Source organism: Zea mays, chromosome 9 (assembly GCF_902167145.1).
Source record: "Zea mays cultivar B73 chromosome 9, Zm-B73-REFERENCE-NAM-5.0, whole genome shotgun sequence".
Lineage (NCBI taxonomy): Eukaryota > Viridiplantae > Streptophyta > Magnoliopsida > Poales > Poaceae > Zea > Zea mays.
This window is the reverse complement of record NC_050104.1, coordinates 80,465,151-80,484,633: the sequence shown is the minus strand read 5'-3', so window position 1 is coordinate 80,484,633 and position 19,483 is coordinate 80,465,151. Positions and strand designations below refer to the sequence as shown.

The 19,483-nt window shown below is 57.2% G+C and overlaps 1 non-coding gene and 1 pseudogene across 2 annotated transcripts; both read right to left on the bottom strand.

Annotated features, from left to right (window-relative positions):
• Positions 1–365: 365 nt before the first annotated feature.
• LOC100276551 (uncharacterized) lies at positions 366–1,913 on the bottom strand (annotated as a pseudogene). Its single transcript, NR_157024.1, has one exon. The product of NR_157024.1 is annotated as an uncharacterized protein (transcript).
• Positions 1,914–18,515: 16,602 nt separating this feature from the next.
• LOC111590195 (small nucleolar RNA Z247) lies at positions 18,516–18,655 on the bottom strand. The gene has a single exon (XR_004852907.1). It is a non-coding gene; the product is annotated as a small nucleolar RNA Z247 (small nucleolar RNA).
• Between the last annotated feature and the right edge of the window lie 828 nt (positions 18,656–19,483).

The window sequence follows — 19,483 nt, the reverse complement described above, 5'->3', positions numbered from 1 at the left end:
CTAGAGACGTAGAAAGAGCGATAGGAACAAAATCTGCAATGGATCTAGGTTCCAATGCAGCAGAGGATGACACGGGCACCAATCCCAAAATAGATCTGTCGGTGTTGTCCCTCATGGTTGTTGACGCTGCGTGCGAGGTGGAGCCGACCCAGACTTCCATGGTGTTTGGCACACTAGGTGAGGCAAGGCCGAGTCTATCCCCCGTGGTCGGCACCTAAGGGCATGTTCGGTTCACATGTTTTCATTCCATAAGGGGATTTAATCCAGGGAGGGATTGAGTGAATCCCCTCCTTATCACTTGAACCCTTTGGGGGTATAATCCCCTTCGGCTATAATCCCTGACATCAAAAGTTTGTTTGGTTAAGAAGGGAGATAATGAGAGGCCTATATCAATATAAACTAATAATTCGAAGCAGCTCAAACACGCTAGCACTGCATGAGAACCATATAGTATCTGGTAATGTTGCTAAGACCAAAAGAACAACCAATAAGCAAACGTGAAAAGGCAATTCATCTTCTAGTGCCTGACCTCTTCAAATGCAGCTACAGAAAGGAGCTTCTTCTGGTGCACTTGATACCCCTGCCTCAAACAAAATGGATGGCCAGTCTAGATCAATTACTGCAAAAGGAGCTATGCATACCCATGTACGAAACTGAATAGTCTTCTCCTAAAAGGATAAAACATCTAGGAATGGACCCGCCACCTTCTCTGCTTCCTCCTAGATCAGAGTGCAATTTAGGTTTACAAACTACTGGGAAAAAACATAAACTTTGGCCAACCATGAACATACCTTCTCACTCACTGGAAGACCATCAATGTATATGAAATAGTCTTCAACTGATGATGCGGCATCTAAATCACTGCAACAAAGGAGAGGAGAGCATTGTGAGATATTGTGGTTATGATTTCAAATGCAGAATGAATATTTGTGCTCATTATAAATGCATATAAAATATATGTCAAGCGAAAACTGTAGACCATGGTCAAGGAAACTTCAAAAATGAAAATAACGTCAAGTAAACGTATAGATCTCGAACAAGTCTGTGGACTACTGAAACGGATACAAGGTGCACACTCATGATCAAAGTTTGCATCCTTAATTGAGAAGCTGCAGACTGCAACATACAATCAACATGTTAGTGGTGTAGATGACTGCCGACCGACCTGAACTGGACGAGCGGGGGCAGACAACCACATTGTTTTTGTTTTATAACAACATCCATCAAAGTAATTTCTGTAGAATGAAAGAATCCTAATCTACCATTGATAGATTTGGAACTAAAAAGATGTTCTGATATCCTCCAGTTTTGTATCTGGTATGTGTGTGTATGCGTGAGCAACTTGCACCTGCTAGCCTGCAAAGAGTTGTATTGCACATTGTTTCCCAAACCATTGAGATTCTTGCACCAACTAACAATAGTTATAGAAAGAGTGCACATTTCTTAATCTGAAGCAAGAACCAATGGAGCTCTGAATCCGTTGGAGGAAAACTGACTAAACTATAACCTGTCAGTGTAGTTTGAGACTTGGAGTGGACAACACGAGGCACCAAGTGTCTCCAGGGATGTGAGTGTGTCCGGGACTCCGCCGTTGCAGGGCCCGCCGGATCTGGCAGCGCCCAGGACTCTAGCGACATGCGCACGCCATGCGACGCGGGGCGTGCCCGGAGATGTGCATGCGGCAAGACGAAGCGTCGTGGGCTGACGCGGGATGGGGGACATGTGGACTGCCAGCGCATTGCGAGATGGGTGGAAGAAGCATACCAGTAGGCCGTCGCCGGAGCCGGAGCATATCGACACTGAAGAGCTATTGCCGACACTGTCCTTCTTGATGCCTCGGCTCATTCACGTGCGGTTCCTCGCTGGAATATTTCTGCCTCACCAGGGACCGGGTGCGGTTCCCGGCCTAGAACCACGAGGATAGATCGGGATACGATCCACGTCGGGCTTAACCGAACGATTGTTTTTCCATGGACCAGGCTTCTTTCCAGGGCGGGAGGGATCCATAGGGTTTGGTCCCTGTTCCCCGCCGGGAACAGCCTAAACGAATAAGGCCTAAGTGGGCGTCGTGGCATCAGGGGAGAGGGCCAAGCGTGGGTGGTGATACTATCAGGGCAGTTGCAGGAGAATCATCCCCCAAATCATTAGAGCCCGGGGCTTGATCCAGATCAGTGTCGATCAGCGAGCCGGAGTTCTTCTACATCAAATCATAACTAGAAACATTACGGAGCATAGAAAAAATAGGGGCTGATGAACTATCATTAATCGAGGTATTCATATTCATCACTAGCTCCAATAGATGACGTGGATTCAAAAAGAAAATATGTTTTGTCGAAGACAACATCGCGGGAAATATAAATTGTACCAAAGGCACGGTCAAGACACTTAAATTCTTTATGCATGTTACTACACCCTAAAAAGACAAAAGAAAGGGATCGGAATTGAAGTTTTTTGTGTTGTATATGATCGTATGCAAGACCAGCACGCATAACCAAATATTCAGAGATTGTGGTACTCCGGTGTGTCACCAAGGTGACGAAAGAGAGGAGTTTGATACTGGATAACAGGACTAGGGGTTTGATTAATAAGATACATGGTAGCCAAAAAAACTTGATCCCAATATTTCAACAACATATTTGTCGTAGCCAGGAGCGAGAGGCCAACTTCAATGAACGATGTGACTGTGTTTCTGCTCCGCAACCTCATTTTGCTGGTGAGCATGGGTACATGAGACAAGATGAGAGATGTCAACTTTCCATAGAAAGGTGTTGAGGCAAGCATACTCGCCTCCCGGTCTGTTTGCATAGCAATGATTTTGCGTCCAAGAAGTCGTTCAACTTGAGCTTAGAACTCTTGAAAATAGCAAAAACTTCTAACTTATGACCCTTGAGATAGATCCAAGTAAATTTACTATAATCATCAATAAAACTGACATAATAATTGTAACGACTAAAAGAATCAATGGTTGGTCCCCATACATTAGAGAACACTAATTGAAGAGAAAAGCTAGACTTGCTAGTAGACAGTATATGGAAGCTGATGAGACTTTGCTTGTTGGCAAGCTCCACACACGGACTGGGACGAAGACTATGATGAGCATGGGGTATGTTCAGGAACGACACGCGACATCGTGGCATACGATGGATGGCCGAACCTGTAGTGGCACCTTGAAAGGGACGGAATCACTCATGCAACACTGTCTTATTATCTGACGACTGAGGAGGGGACGACAAGGGGTAGAGGCCACGTCCACATGGGCTCCGAAGCAGCACCTACTTTGTTACTTGATCCTTAACCAAGAAAAAACTGGGGTGAGATTCAATAAAAGCTTTGTTTTCTGTAGTGAGACGATGAACAGAGACTAGTTTTTATGATGTTTGAGGAACATGAAGAATTCTGTATACCCATTTATAGTCATTTATATTATTGCCTTTTGGGGGGCATAAGATGCAAATTCCTGCTTCAAATGAGAGCCACATATTCGACATCCATTGCTAGCTTCCAGTTCACATCATTAAGAGCATCAGTTAAATATACAGGCTCACTCGTAGTGGTAAGAAATCCATACAATGGTACCATCGTTATACTGCCTTGGTTTATGAATACCCTACTGAAGGCGAGTGTTGTGTACCTAAGATGCAGGAGGAGTGGTAGGAACAAAATCCGCAACGGTTCCAGGATCGGGTGCAACAGAGGATGACATGGGCACATCAATAACAAAACAGATCCATCGGTGTTGTGTCCCGTGGTTCCTGGCATTTCGTGCGAGACGGATTCAACTGACTTCTGGGGTGTCGAGCGCACTAGGCAAGGCAAGGTCGAGGCTATCCCCCACAGTTGGCACCTCATTGGGCATCGTGGCATCAGGGGAGAGGCTAGGTATGGTGGAAATACTATTGGGACAATTGTTGGCGGGGAGACATATGGCATGGAATCTAGAGCCTGTTTGGTCTAGGGGCTCTAGGGGAATCAAACCCGCAATCATTTGCTCTAGGGGCTTGATCTGGATTAGGCCCTGTTTGGTTACTTTAGTCACTAGACTAAATTTTAGTGACTAAAGTTTAGTCGCTAAAGTACCCTGTTTGGTTCCAGTGACTAAACCGGACTAAAGAGCATTAATTGTTGTGAATAATGACAGTTTTACCCCTATTAATTAATGGATGTTTGCTATAAGAAGGAAGTGGAGAGGGCAAATAAGGTAAAATACTATTTTAGTTCCTTTTTGTCGGGACCATAATTAGGGGTACCCTCAAGACTCCTAATTCTCAGCTGGTAACCCCCATCAGCATAAAGCTGCAAAGGCCTGATGGGTGCGATTAAGTCAGGGATCGGTCCATTCGAGCGACTCGATCACGCCTCGCCCGAGCCTAGCCTCGGACAAGGGCAGCCGACCCCAGAGGATTTCCGTCTCGCCCGAGGCCCCCCTCCAACGGCAGACACATCTCCGGCTCGTCCGAGGCCCTGCCTTCGCTAAGAAGCAACCCTGACTAAATCGCCGCACCGACCGACCAAGTCGCAGGAGCATTTAATGCAAAGGTGGCCTGACATCTTTATCCTGACGCGCGCCCTCCGGCAAAGCCGAAGTGACCGCCGTCACTTCGCCGCTCCACTGATCGGTCTGACAGAAGGACAGCGCCGCCTGCGCCACTCCGACTACAGTGCCACTCGACAGAGTGAGACTGACAGGCAGTCAGGCCCTGCCGAAGGCACCATAGGAAGCTCCGCTCCGCCCGACCCAGGGCTCGGACTCGGGCTAAGGCCCGGAAGACGGCGAACTCTGCTCCGCCCGACCCAGGGCTCGGACTCGGGCTAAGACCCGGAAGACGGCGAACTCCGCTCCGCCCGACCCAGGGCTCGGACTCGGGCTAAGGCCCGGAAGACGGCGAACTCCGCTCCGCCCGACCCAGGGCTCGGACTCGAGCTAAGACCCGGAAGACGGCGAACTCCGCTCCGCCCGACCCAGGGCTCGGACTCGGGCTAAGACCCGGAAGACGGCGAACTCTGCTCCGCCCGACCCAGGGCTCAGACTCGGGCTCAGCCCCAGAAGACGACGAACTCTGCTCCGCCCGACCCAGGGCTCGGACTCGGGCTCAGCCCCAGAAGACGACGAACTTCGCTCCGCCCGACCCCAGGGCTCGGACTCCGCCCTGGCCTCTGCCGACGACCTCCGCCTCGCCCGACCTAGGGGCTCGGACTCGGCCTCGGCCATGGAAGATAGACTCGACCTCGGCTTCGGAGGAGCCTCCACATCGCCCAGCCTAGGGCGCAGGCCAGCCACGTCAACGGGAAGCGCCATCATCACCCTACCCCAAGCTGACTCGGGCCGCAGGGAACAAGACCGGTGTCCCATCTGGCCAGCTCCGCCAGATAGGCAATGATGGCGCCCCGCACGCTCTATGACGACGGCGGCTCCCAGCCCTCTTACGGAAGCAGGTGGACGTCAGCAAGGACTCGACCGCTCCAACAGCTGTCCCTCCGCCAGACACCGTCGCTCCTCTGACGGCCACGACATCACACCAGCAGGGTGCCAAGATCTCTCCGGCTGCCACATTGGCATGTACTTAGGGCGTCAGCTCTCCCCCGCTAGACACGTAGCACTCTGCTACACCCCCGTTGTACACCTGGATCCTCTCCTTACGCCTATAAAAGGAAGGACCAGGGCCCTCTTAGAGAGGGTTGGCCGCGCGGGGACGAGGACGGGACAGGCGCTCTCTTGGGGCCGCTCGCTTCCCTCTCCCGCGTGGATGCTTGTAACCCCCTACTGCAAGCGCACCCGACCTGGGCGCGGGACGAACACGAAGGCCGCGGGATTCCCACCTCTCTCGCGCCGGACTCCGGCCGCCTCGCTCTCTCCCCCCTTTGTGCTCGCCCACGCGCTCGACCCATCTGGGCTGGGGCACGCGGCACTCACTCGTCGGCCTGAGGGACCCCCGGTCTCGAAACGCCGACAGTTGGCGCGCCAGGTAGGGGCCTGCTGCGTGTTGACGAACAGCTTCCCGTCAAGCTCCAGATGGGCAGTCTCCAGCAACCTCTCCAACCCGGGACGGTGCTCTGTTTCGGGAGCCTTGAGTTCATGTCCTTCGACGGCAGCTACGACATGATACTCCTTCCACCGCCGCGCGACAACGACAATGGCGGCCGACAGCCCGCCCTCCGGCGGCGGAATCGACGACGTCTTCCCCGCGTGGTGGAAGAACGACTTTCGAGCTCGCCCCGTCCTCTCCCCCGCCAAAGGAGGAGGAGGCGGGGCAACCAAGGCCAAGCAGGAGGCCGCGCCTCGTCGGCTGTCGAGCGAGTCGACGTCCCTAGCGCCCCAACGGGGGGCGCGTCGGGCGTCAACCTCGCGTTTGAGACGAAGGCGAGCGCCGTCTCCCCGCGACACGCCAAACCCGAGCAAGTGGACGACGCCAGCGCGCTTGCGAAAAGCTTGCAGGACGTCGCCCTCGTACCTGAGGCGACGGTGCAGTCAGTCCTCGACGTGACTTCATCGCCGCTCGACGACCAAAAGGTACCGACCGATTCCCATCCTACGTCATTTGGACTCAGCCTCAACCCGCCTAGCGACCTTGCTTTGGCGGGCGCTCTCGTAGAGGCGAGTTCAAACCCTTTGGGGTTTCGCATGCGGTCGCCTTGGGACCAATTGACGGACGTCTCGACCTACGGGCCCTCTGGGTCCGAGGAAGATGACGATCCCGACATCTGTTGGGATTTCTCTGGATTTGGCAACCCTAGTGCCATGCGGGACTTCATGACCGCATGCGACTACTGCCTCTCCGACTGTTCCGACGGTAGCCGCAGCCTCGACGACGAGGACTGCGGCCCAAGCCGCGAATGTTTCCACGTCGAGCTAGGGGGTCCCTCCGAAGGCAATCATCTCGGCATGCCGGAGGACGGCGATCTCCCTAGGCCAGTGCCTCGCGCTGACATCCCGCGGGAGCTAGCTGTGGTCCCCGTTCCGGTGGGGGGTTACGACCCACAGCTCGAGCAAGTCCGCGGGGCGCAGGCCAGGCTCGACGAGGGAGCAGGAGCGCTTGAGCCGATCCGCCGGGACGTCGGGCAGGTATGGGCGGGCCAACCCCCGGCCGGAGAAATACGTCACCTGCCCCAGGGTCTCCAGCACCGCGTCGCCGATGACGTCAGGGTTAGGCCACCACCCGCATCCAGTGGGGTCGGTCAGAACCTGGCCGCAGCAGCGATGCTCCTCCGCGCGATGCCGGAGCCATCAACCACCGAGGGTCGGCGAATCCAGGGGGAGCTCAAGAATCTCCTGGAAGGCGCCGCGGTCCGACGGGCCGAGAGCACTGCCTCCCGAAGGCAAGGATACCCCTCGGAACCTCATGTCGCGACTTCCCGATTCATGCGGGAAGCCTCGGTCTATACTGGGCGCATGCGCAACACCGCGCCTGCGGCCCCGGGCCGCCTCGGCAACGAGCACCATCATCGCGACCGTCGGGCCCACCTCGACGAGAGGGTGCGCCGAGGCTATCACCCCAGGCGTGGGGGACGCTACGACAGCGGGGAGGATCGGAGTCCCTCGCCCGAACCACCCGGTCCGCAGGCCTTCAGCCTGGCCATCCGACGGGCGCCGTTCCCGACCCGGTTCCGACCCCCGACTACTATCACAAAGTACTCGGGGGAGACGAGACCGGAACTGTGGCTCGCGGACTACCGCCTGGCCTGCCAACTGGGTGGAACGGACGACGACAACCTCATCATCCGCAACCTCCCCCTGTTCCTCTCCAACACCGCTCGCGCCTGGTTGGAGCACCTGCCTCCGGGGCAGATCTCCAACTGGGATGACTTGGTTCAAGCCTTCGCCGGAAATTTCCAGGGCACGTACGTGCGCCCTAGAAATTCCTGGGACCTCCGAAGCTGCCGGCAGCAGCCGGGAGAGTCTCTCCGGGACTACATCCGGCGATTCTCAAAGCAGCACACCGAGCTGCCCAACATCACCGACTCAGATGTCATCGGCGCGTTCCTTGCCGGCACCACCTGCCGCGACCTGGTGAGCAAGTTGGGTCGCAAGACCCCCTCCAGGGCGAGCGAGCTGATGGACATCGCCACCAAGTTCGCCTCTGGCCAGGAGGCGGTCGAGGCTATCTTCCGAAAGGACAAGCAGCCCCAGGGCCGTCCATTGGAAGAGGCTCCCGAGGCGTCTACTCCACGCGGCGCCAAGAAGAAAGGCAAGAAGAAGTCGCAAGCGAAACGCGATGCCGCCGACGCGGACCTTGTCGCCGCCACCGAGTACAAGAACCCACGGAAGCCCCCCGGAGGTGCCAACCTCTTCGACAAGATGCTCAAAGAACCGTGCCCCTATCATCAGGGGCCCGTCAAGCACACCCTGGAGGAGTGCGTCATGCTTCGGCGCCACTTCCACAGGGCCGGGCCACCCGCGGAGGGTGGCAGGGCCCGCGACGACGACAAGAAGGAAGATCACCAAGCAGGAGAGTTCCCCGAGGTCCGCGACTGCTTCATGATCTATGGCGGGCATGTGGCGAATGCCTCGGCTCAGCATCGCAAGCAAGAGCGCCGGGAGGTCTGCTCGGTGAAGGTGGCGGCGCCAGTCTACCTAGACTGGTCCGACAAGCCCATCACTTTCGACCAAGCCGACCACCCCGACCATGTGCCGAGCCCGGGGAAATACCCGCTCGTCGTCGACCCCGTCGTCGGCAACGTCAGGCTCACCAAGGTCCTTATGGACGGGGGCAGCAACCTCAACATCATCTACGCCAAGACCCGGGCTCCTGCGCGTCGATCTGTCCTCCGTCCGAGCAGGCGATGCGCCCTTCCACAGGATCATTCCCGGGAAGCGCGTCCAGCCCCTCGGACGACTCGACCTCCCCGTCTGCTTCGGAACTCCCTCCAACTTCCGAAGGGAGACCCTGACGTTCGAGGTAGTTGGGTTCCGAGGAACCTACCACGCGGTACTGGGGAGGCCATGCTACGCGAAGTTCATGGCCGTCCCCAACTACACCTACCTGAAGCTCAAGATGTCGGGCCCCAACGGGGTCATCACTGTCGGCCCCACGTACAAACACGCGTTCGAATGCGACGTGGAGTGCGTGGAGTACGCCGAGGCCCTCGCCGAGTCCAAGGCCCTCATCGCCGACCTGGAAAGCCTCTCCAAAGAGGTGCCAGACGTGAAGCGTCATGCCGGCAACTTCGAGCCAGTGGAGACGGTTAAGGCCGTCCCCCTCGACCCCAGTGGCGACGCCTCCAAGCAGATCCGGATCGGTTCCGGGCTCGACCCCAAATAAGAAGCAGTGCTCGTCAACTTTCTCCGCGCGAACGCCGACGTTTTCGCGTGGAGTCCCTCGGACATGCCCGGCATACCAAGGGATGTCGCCGAGCACTCACCGGATATTCGGGCCGGGGCCCGACCCGTCAGATGGCCTCTGCGCTGATGGCACCCGGGGGCTGCACACACCCCCGGGAAAGACCGCTTGTCATCGACGACGTTCTAGAGCCCGGAACGTACAAGCTGGCCGGCGGTCAAGGCAAGGTCTACAGCAACGCTTGGAACATCCGACAGCTACGTCGCTTCTACCCTTAAGATGTTTTCAAGCTGTTCGTATACCTCGCTCCCGCACAAGTCTCAGTCATCAAGGAAGGGTCGGCCTCGCCTCGGCAAAGCCCGACCCTCCCTCGGGGGCTAAAAAGGGGGAACCCCTCTGCGTCAAGGTCGGGTGTACCTCTCCGCATCCAAAAATTTTTCGATCAAAAAGGCTTTTGCGTTCTCCTGGCTATATCAGAAACAGGGCCCCAAGGAACAAACGTGGGTGCATGTAAGTGGCAAGGCTGACTGAGCCGAGGGATTCCTATGCCTCCGGGCTAAGGACACCTTCACTCGTCACCCGCCACGAAAAATGACCCCTACTCGGGAAGCCACCTTGTTATTGACAAACAAAGTCGGACACGCAAAATAAAAGGAGGAGTACGACTTCATGCAATGGAAACAAAGTGTTCAGGCCTCGGCGGCCGCAGGGGAACACACGCACATTCAACAGAAACTGTTCCAACAAAAGCTAGGCGTCGCCTTGGGAAGGAGCCACGCCTTCAGCTCCGTCTCCGCCTTCGGTGAGGTCCATCTCGGCCTCCGGCGACGGCGCAGTGGGGAGGATTTCTGCCTCAAAGGTGGTCGCCAGCACTGCGCTCGGACCCGCGGCGACCGTGTCGAGCCGTTGGACTTCCACCAGGGTAGCTTCGTCTTCGTCAGGAAGGCAATACCCCTCGCTAACCCGCTCCAGATCCACGACGTAGTGGGAAGCGAGCACGGCGAAGGCCCGCCTGACGCCGTGGTGTAGCGCCTCACGGACTCTGCCGCGCGCGTGATCACTTAGGGCTTGAAGGCGACTTTGAGGGGAGCTTCCTGAGGGGACGTCGCCGGAGCCGAGGATCCGATAGACGTCCGAGACGGCTTCGGACATGGCCGCAAGGTCGGCCTCCCTCTGCTCGGCCGCCCCGGCAAGCGCCTCGGCAAGCGCCTTGGCGGACTCATCGAGGGCGGACTCGAGCTCTGCGAACAGCCAGAAGGACGATTTCAAGCACAAGCAGAGGAAACAAACAAGAACAAGAACCAAGGATGGCCAAGGCATACCTTCGGCTCGGGCACGCTGCTCCGAGGTCGCGACCTGGGCTGCAGCTAAGTCAGCCGCGAGGGTGTCGGCCCGGCTTTCGGCCTCGGCAGCCCGGCCCCGAGATCGATCCCGCTCCTCGACGACCTGGACAAGCTCCGACCGCTGCCGTTGCACCTCGGTGCGCGCCGCGGCCGCCTCCGCGCGCGCCACCGCCGCTTCCGCGTGTGCCGCTGCCACCTCCGTGCGCGCCGCTGCCGCCTCGGCTCTCAGGTCAGTGCAGAGCAACTAAAGGTCCGCTACCTCGGCACCCTGCTGAGAGAGGCGCGCAGTAGCCCTGGCAAGCGAGGTCCTCAGGGACCGCAGCGAGCCCCAGACATCGACTTCGCGGCGGATGAACGACGACTTGGCGGCGCTCCGACCCGACAGATCCTGAGGGAAGGAAACGGGGCGTCACGAAGAACGCCTCGGTCACAGAAGAGAAAAGGTATGCCTGAAACCGTTACCTGGAGGATTTTGGGGACGTCCCTGTAGAAAACCTCCAGCGACGACCGGAGCGACCCCACCGTTGCTTCGGCACGCTCGTGGAGCTCATCCTAGTACTGGTCCTCCTGTTCATCGTCGAGAACGAAGACGGGGTCCGAGGCCTCATGGGTCCGGAACCGGAGCAGCTGGCGCCGAACCTCGGGGCTCCGCCGTACAGCGACGAGGCTGCCGCCTGGCGGGACGGATCGCGCCTCCCCGCCTGCCTCTTCCGAGGCACCAGGCGCCGACGCATCAGCCGTCTCGGCGTCGGCAGCAACCGGACGCTCCTCGACTGGAACGGCGGCGACTTCGGTAGCGGCAGGCGCCGGCATGGCTGGCACGACCGGTGGGCTCGGGGCCACGTCGGCATCAGCCGCCTCCCCTATGACAATGGCCACCTCGGCAGAGGAGCCAGCCTCGGGAACCTGCTCCACGGCGACCGGCGCCGCCCAAGCCCCCTGAGGTGGAACGCCATGCGAGAGGGTCGGCCGAACGGCAAGGCCCGGAGCGGCGCTGGCTGCACAAGCCGGCGTCGTCTTAAGTGCCTTCCGGGGTGCCAGGTCGGTCAGGTCGTGGCTTCGCTTGCTGAGGAGAAAAGAAAAATCACGGTCGGGACATACGAATGAAAAGCCAGGACGAAGACATTCCAAGATACTTACCCGCTCCGGGCCGTGATCCACCGTGCCTAGGGGGAAGTCCCTTGGATCCCGGCCCCTGCAACCGCCGCCGAGGCCTGCTTTGCTGGCAACTTCGGTGCCGCCCTTGCTTTGGACGCCCGGTGGGCAGACTACCCAGGCACTGTGACGGTGGCCTGAGGGTCGCCTCCCTGCGCTGCCGGCGCGAGTGGCGGCTCCCGGGGAGCAGACGCCCTGGCCTGGCCCTCCGGGGTCACCTCGGCTCTTCCAGCCGAGGGGCCAGGAGCCCTCTCGGGTTGCTCTTGCCCCTCAGGCCGGGACCCCGACGTCCCGACTCCGGGGACTGACGGCGTCAGCCCGCTCGGGGGCTGGCTTGGCGGCTCCTGGCCAAACCCCAAGCCGGGGCTGAGGCCGAGATGGGCGGCCATGTCATCCTCCTCGTCATCATCTTCACCGTCGTCGTCGTCGACAGGCGTCTCCGGCGACGACTCCATCGGGAGCCCCTCCCTCTCCTGCTGGCGACGGCGCTTTTCCAAGGCGTCTCGAGCCCGCCTCCGCTCGCGGGCCCGGGCCTTCTCCGCATCCTTCTTCTTCTTCCTTTCCTCCGCGGCAACCCGCCGCGCCGCTCGGGCCACCGCGTCCCCCGGGACCCGTGGCAGGGAAGGCTTGTGCCACCCCACCTCCTGAAGAGGAGGGGAAAAACCCCAATCATAAGGACCAGGAGCGACCTGATGTATGAAGAAGGAAGAAGCGGACACTTACCAGCGTCACGCATCCTCGGTCGGGGCGCATCGAAAGCTGAGAGAAGGCGTGGGGGTCCTGCTTCCCCAACGCAGCGGACACCCGCCATTGGAGGGCGTCGAAGGGAAGAGGATCAGGGGACATCCGCGAGCCCTCCCAGTCGGCCTCCGGGGTCATCTCCCAAAGCGACAGCCGCCGCTCCGCCAAGGGAAGCACCCTCCGACGGTGGATGGCGGCAATCACTCCCGCAGCGGTGAGTCCTCCCTCCCGCAATGCCTCCAAGGCCTGGAGAAGTGGCTCGAGGTTCTTCTGTCTTTCGTGCGGGGTCCCGTGGCGCCAGGCGTCAGTGGCAGCGGTGACAACCCGCTGAGAGAACGGCGGGAGCAACTCGCCGTCGTTCCGGAGGTAGAACCACCGGCGCTGCCACCCCTTATTCGAGGACGCGAGGATGGCAGGAATATACAGCGACGCCCGCGACTGCCTCAGCAGGATGGTGCAGCCGCTGGCCCGCACCGCTGCGCGGACCTTCCTCTCCCCCGTCGGCGAGGAAAAAAGCTCCGCGCAAAAGAGATGGGTCCACAAATCCCAATGAGGGGCGATCCCCAAGTACCCCTCGCACACCGCTACGAAGATGGCGGCCTACGAGATGGAGTTAGGGGTGAGGTTGTGCAACTCCACCCCATAGTGGTGCAGGATCGCCTGCATGAAGCGGCCCGCCGGCACACCGAATCCCCGCTCGTGGAAGGAGACGAAGCTCACGATGTACCCCGGCGGTGGGGACGGAGCGACTCCGCCCATGGGAGGAATCCACTCCGGTCGCTGCTTGTCGATGAGGGGACGGAGTAGACCCTCGCCGACCAGATCCTCCAGGTCACTCGCCGTGACCGTGGAAAAGGGCCATGGATCGCGCGGCGAGATGATGGTCACCCGGTCGGCCATCACCAAGCGGGAGGGATGGCGGTGCGAGGGGCTGGAAGGGCGGTTTTTCCTCTTCTCTGGCTAAGTATCTCGGGTTGCAAAAACCTAAGAGGAAGGCAGGAAGCGGAGCGAAGAACCGTCACCAGACCCTCTCCCGGGTATATAAAGACCGAGGCAAGGCCGGTTCCAACGTTCCGCCCGGACCGGACGCAGGATTCAAAAATACGAAGCGAAACAGCCGTTCCTCGAACGGCTCGTGCACGCGCAACGGCCGCCCCGCCGACCACTCGCCTCGTCGCATTAACTCCGCGGCAGGACAGGCGGCGCTTCTGGCAAGAGAAGCAGGCGACGCTTCGCCTTCGCCGAAATAACCGCGCCAAAAAAGGTACGCCGCGTCGTTTCGATTCCGTATCCTTTTCGTTTTTTCCTCTTTCTCTATCTCTTGCAACAGGGACCGGGAAAGGGGGATACCCCGAAAAGGATCCTTCCCCGTGAAGGAACCAGGCTCCGAGCCTCCTTACTGATCAGAGGTTAGAAGGCTGGCCCCCCGAAGGGTTCAACAGCCGCCTCAGATCGCGTGGGCCCTACACCCACTACTGGTCAGAGGTTCGAAGGCCGGCCCCCCGAAGGGTTCCACGGCCGCCTCAGGCTACCCGGGCTCCGCGCCCATTACTGATCAGGGGTTCGAAGGCTGGCCCCTGAAGGGTTCACAGTCGCCTCAGACACCGAGCGAGGGATGACCAGGGGTACGTTCGATACATAACCGAGGCTCGGGCTGCGCTCCCGAGGTACCCTAGGACATTTCCGAGACCAGCGGGAGCGATCTTGTAACGGAATCCCATCGGAGGGAGGCATCGAGCCCTCGGACCCCGTCGCCAGGGGACCGGGTCCGGCAGATCACCCGCAGGTACTTTTGGGCGTGCCTCTGGGCCCCTAGCCAACCCCTAACGAACGGGGCACGGATGTCCACTCAGATTACCCACTTGCAGCTCACCGGAGACACCATGTTCGGTGCCCATCAAGGGTAACATGGCGCTTTCCCCCCTCCTCCTTGCGGAAAGGCGACGTAGGGGCGTATGTAAAAAAGCCGAGTCTGTCCCTGATCTCCCTCTCGCCCTGTGCAGAGGCTCGGGGGCTGCTCTCGCAAACCCGGCTCCGGCCAAACCGTTGACAGCGTCAACATACCAGCCCGAGAACTTGGGCCCCGACTGTACACCCGGGCTACGGCCAGTTCGCATGAGGGAACAACCAGACCAGCCGAAGCGTTACGCAAGGCATTAAGACCTCGAAGGAGTGAAACCACTCCTCCGAGGCCTCGGGGGCTACACCCGGCGAGTGCGCTCGCGCGCACCCACCGGAACAAAATGCAACCGAGAAAGGCTGGTCCCCTTGCAAAAAAGTGCGACGAAAGCCTCCAAGCGAGTGTTAACACTCCCTTCGTGGCTCGGGGGCTACTGTCGGGGACCATAATTAGGGGTACCCTCAAGGCTCCTAATTCTCAGCTGGTAACCCCCATCAGCATAAAGCTGCAAAGGCCTGATGGGTGCGATTAAGTCAGGGATCGGTCCATTCGAGCGACTCGATCACGCCTCGCCCGAGCCTAGCCTCGGACAAGGGCAGCCGACCCCAGAGGATTTCCGTCTCGCCCGAGGCCCCCTCCAACGGCAGACACATCTCCGGCTCGCCCGAGGCCCTGCCTTCGCTAAGAAGCAACCCTGACTAAATCGCCGCACCGACCGACCAAGTCGCAGGAGCATTTAATGCAAAGGTGGTCTGACATCTTTATCCTGACGCGCGCCCTCCGGCAAAGCCGAAGTGACCGCCGTCACTTCGCCGCTCCACTGACCGGTCTGACAGAAGGACAGCGCCGCCTGCGCCACTCCGCCTACAGTGCCACTCGACAGAGTGAGACTGACAGGCAGTCAGGCCCTGCCGAAGGCACCATAGGAAGCTCCGCTCCGCCCGACCCAGGGCTCGGACTCGGGCTAAGGCCCGGAAGACGGTGAACTATGCTCCGCCCGACCCAGGGCTCGGACTCGGGCTAAGACCCGGAAGACGGCGAACTCCGCTCCGCCCGACCCAGGGCTCGGACTCGGGCTAAGGCCCGAAAGACGGCGAACTCCGCTCCGCCCGACCCAGGGCTCGGACTTGGGCTAAGACCCGGAAGACGGCGAACTCCGCTCCGCCCGACCCAGGGCTCGGACTCGGGCTAAGGCCCGGAAGACGGCGAACTCTGCTCCGCCCGACCCAGGGCTCGGACTCGGGCTAAGACCCGGAAGACGGCCAACTCTGCTCCGCCCGACCCAGGGCTCGGACTCGGGCTCAGCCCCAGAAGACGACGAACTCTACTCCGCCCGACCCAGGGCTCGGACTCGAGCTCAGCCCCAGAAGACGACGAACTTCGCTCCGCCCGACCCCAGGGCTCGGACTCCGCCCTGGCCTCTGTCGACGACCTCCGCCTCGCCCGACCCAGGGGCTCGGACTCGGCCTCGGCCATGGAAGACAGACTCGACCTCGGCTTCGGAGGAGCCTCCACATCGCCCAGCCTAGGGCGCAGGCCAGCCATGTCAACGGGAAGCGCCATCATCACCCTACCCCAAGCTGACTCGGGCCGCAGGGAACAAGACCGGTGTCCCATCTGGCCAGCTCCGCCAGATAGGCAATGATGGCGCCCCGCACGCTCTGTGACGACGGCGGCTCCCAGCCCTCTTACGGAAGCAGGTGGACGTCAGCAAGGACTCGACCGCTCCAACAGTTGTCCCTCCGCCAGACACCGTCGCTCCTCCGACGGCCACGACATCACACCAGCAGGGTGCCAAGATCTCTCCGGCTGCCACATTGGCATGTACTTAGGGCGTCAGCTCTCCCCCGCTAGACACGTAGCACTCTGCTACACCCCCGTTGTACACCTGGATCCTCTCCTTACGCCTATAAAAGGAAGGACCAGGGCCCTCTTAGAGAGGGTTGGCCGCGCGGGGACGAGGACGGGACAGGCGCTCTCTTGGGGCCGCTCGCTTCCCTCTCCCGCGTGGACGCTTGTAACCCCCTACTACAAGCGCACCCGACCTGGGCGCGGGACGAACACGAAGGCCGCGGGATTCCCACCTCTCTCGCGCCGGACTCCGGCCGCCTCGCTCTCTCCCCCCTTTGTGCTCGCCCACGCGCTCGACCCATCTGGGCTGGGGCACACGGCACTCACTCGTCGGCCTGAGGGACCCCCGGTCTCGAAACGCCGACACTTTTAGTCACCCCTTGGTGACTAAAGAACTAAAGTTTAGTCACCCCACTTTAGTCACCATGTTTACTTATTTAGGGACTAAAAGTGACTAAACTTTAGTCACTAAACTTTAGTCACCCCTAATCAAACGGGGCCTTAGTGTCGATTGGCAAGCCGAAGGTCTCCTGCATGAAATCATAGCCAGAAACATTACTGAGCACTGAAACAACAGGGACATATGAACTATCATCAACAAAGGTATTCATATTCATCCCTGGCGTAGTTGCAAGGAAGAGAACTTCGTTGGTGAAATAAGCTCTAGTAGATGACGTGGATTCAAAAGGGAAAATTGTTTCTTCGAAGACAACATGGCGAGAAATATAAATTCTACCGGAGGCATGGTCAAGACACTTAAACCCTTTATGCATTTTACTATAGCCTAAAAATACACAACAAAGGGATCAAAAATGAAGTTTTTTTGTGCTGTATGGCCATAGGCAATTCCAGCACGCACAACCAAATATTTGGAGATTGTGGTACTCTGTTGTGTGGCCAAGGAGATGAAAGAGAGTACTTTGAAACTCGATAACAAAACTAGGTGTCCGATTAATAAGATATGTGGCAGCCAAGGCTTGATCCCAATATTTCAACAACATATTTGTTGTAGCAAGGAGCGAGAGGCCAAGTTTAACGATGTGGTGTTGTTTCCGCTCCGTAGCCCTATTTTTGTGGTGAGCATGGGGACATGAGACAAGATGAGAGATGCCAACTTGTCGTAGAAAGGTGTTGAGGCGAGCATACTCACCTCCCCAATCCATTTGCCTAGCAATGATTTTGCGTCCAAGAAGCCATTCAACTTGACCTTGGAACTCTTGAAAATAACAAAAACATCTAACTTATGATGCATGAGATAGGTCCAAGTAAATTTACTATAATCATCAATAAAACAACATAATAATTGTAATGACCGAAAGAGTTAATGGCAGGTCACCATACATCAAAGAACATTAAGTGAAGAGAAAAGCTTGGAAACTGATGAGACTTTGCCTATTGGCAAGCTCCACACACGGACTCGGATGAAGACTCTGATGAGCATGAGGCGTGTTCACGAACGACACGTGACATCGTGGCATAGGATGGATGGTCGAGCCTGTGGTGCCACCATAAAAGGGACAAAGTCACTGAGGAAACATGAAACACTGCCTTATTATCTGATGACTGAGGAGGGGACGACAAGGGGTAGAGCCCACGTTCACATGGGCCATGAAGGAGCACATGTTTCGTTGCTTAATCCTTAACCAAGAAAAATTGGGATGAAATTCAATAAAAGCATTGTTATTTATAGTTAGACGATCAACAAAGACTAGGTTTTTCAATGTTTGAGGAACATGAAGAATATTGTGTAGATGTAAATTACGACCAAGCGTATGAATAGAAGAAAAACCAATGTGATGAATGTTCATGCCTGCGCCACTAGCGGTGCGAATATGATCAATGCCATTATAGTGAACGTAAATAACAAGTTTGCCCAATTCTCCGATGATGTGATCAGTTGGGACCGTGTCGACGTACCAAGATGCATCACTAGATTGAGTAGTGTCCGCACCTAGGCATTGATCTAGGACAAAATTTTCATCAAACCTGTACCAATAGTTGGTGACAACGTGTCCAACCTTGAAGCGTAGTTGGCACATGGGTTTCTTTGATTAGTTTCCGCTAGAAATGTCTTATGAATTGCGAAGATTATTGTTGTTGTTGAAGTAGACGCCTTGGGAGCAACCATGGCCACAGGATCACCCACCACCACGAGAGGAAGAGCTAGATCGACCCCTATCGCAACCACCATGGGACACCATATTGGTTGACAACTGAGTGTTGTTGGTTCCAGATTGTAGCTCAAGCTGAGATTCCTAACTGAGAAGTTGTGCATACATGCCACCAGGTGTAATTGGTTCCACACGAGCCAGAACTGTTAAGACCACCAGATCATAATCTTCATCAAGACCAGACAAGATGTAGGACACCAGTTCATCATCAGATATAACCATGCCCGAGGCACCAAGTTCATCAACGAGGCCGCGAATTTTGGAGTAGTATTCAACAACCAGAGAGTTTCCTTTCTTCAGAGTATGTAGCACAATGAGCGTGCTCATCGAAAGTGCCCAAGCTTGGCATGTGAACATCTGTTCCAGGGTAGACCAAACTTGTGCCGAGGTACGGAACGAAGCAACACTTGTGAAGATCTCCCTTATGAGCGATGAGAACATATAGCTGAGGACGGACTGGTCCTGCATGACCTAGCGAGTGTACTCCGTGTTGGGCTTGGGGATTGAAAGTCACCTAGAGGGGGGGTGGATAGGCAAAACCTGAAAATTAAAACTTTATCCCCCCAACTAGATCCCTTGACTAGTGGTTAGAACAAGATATACAATTATCGGAGTATAAAACTAAGTCCTTGCTTGTAAAGAGTATTGCTTTCAAATAATGCGGAATTGATAAATCAATACTACTAATAAGTCTATGAGAATAAATCACAAGGGCTTAGATAAGAAGAGTAATGCCACGAGTTCTTTCTTGCAATGTGTTGCCTCACTAAATGAGAATTTAACTTAAGGCAACACCAAATAAGGTTAGCAAAGAATAGTGCAAGGAAAAACTTAGAGTGAGGGAAAACAAACAAATCACAAGCAATAAACACAATGGACACGGGTGATTTATTTTACCGAGGTTCGGCCCTCGAAGGCCTAGTCCCCGTTGAGGAGTCCACTTAAGGACGGGTCTTTTTCAACCCTTTCCCTCTCTCCACCGATCACACAAGGATCGGCGAGCTCTTCTTCTTCTCAAGGATCACTCTCGATCCCACAAGGACCACC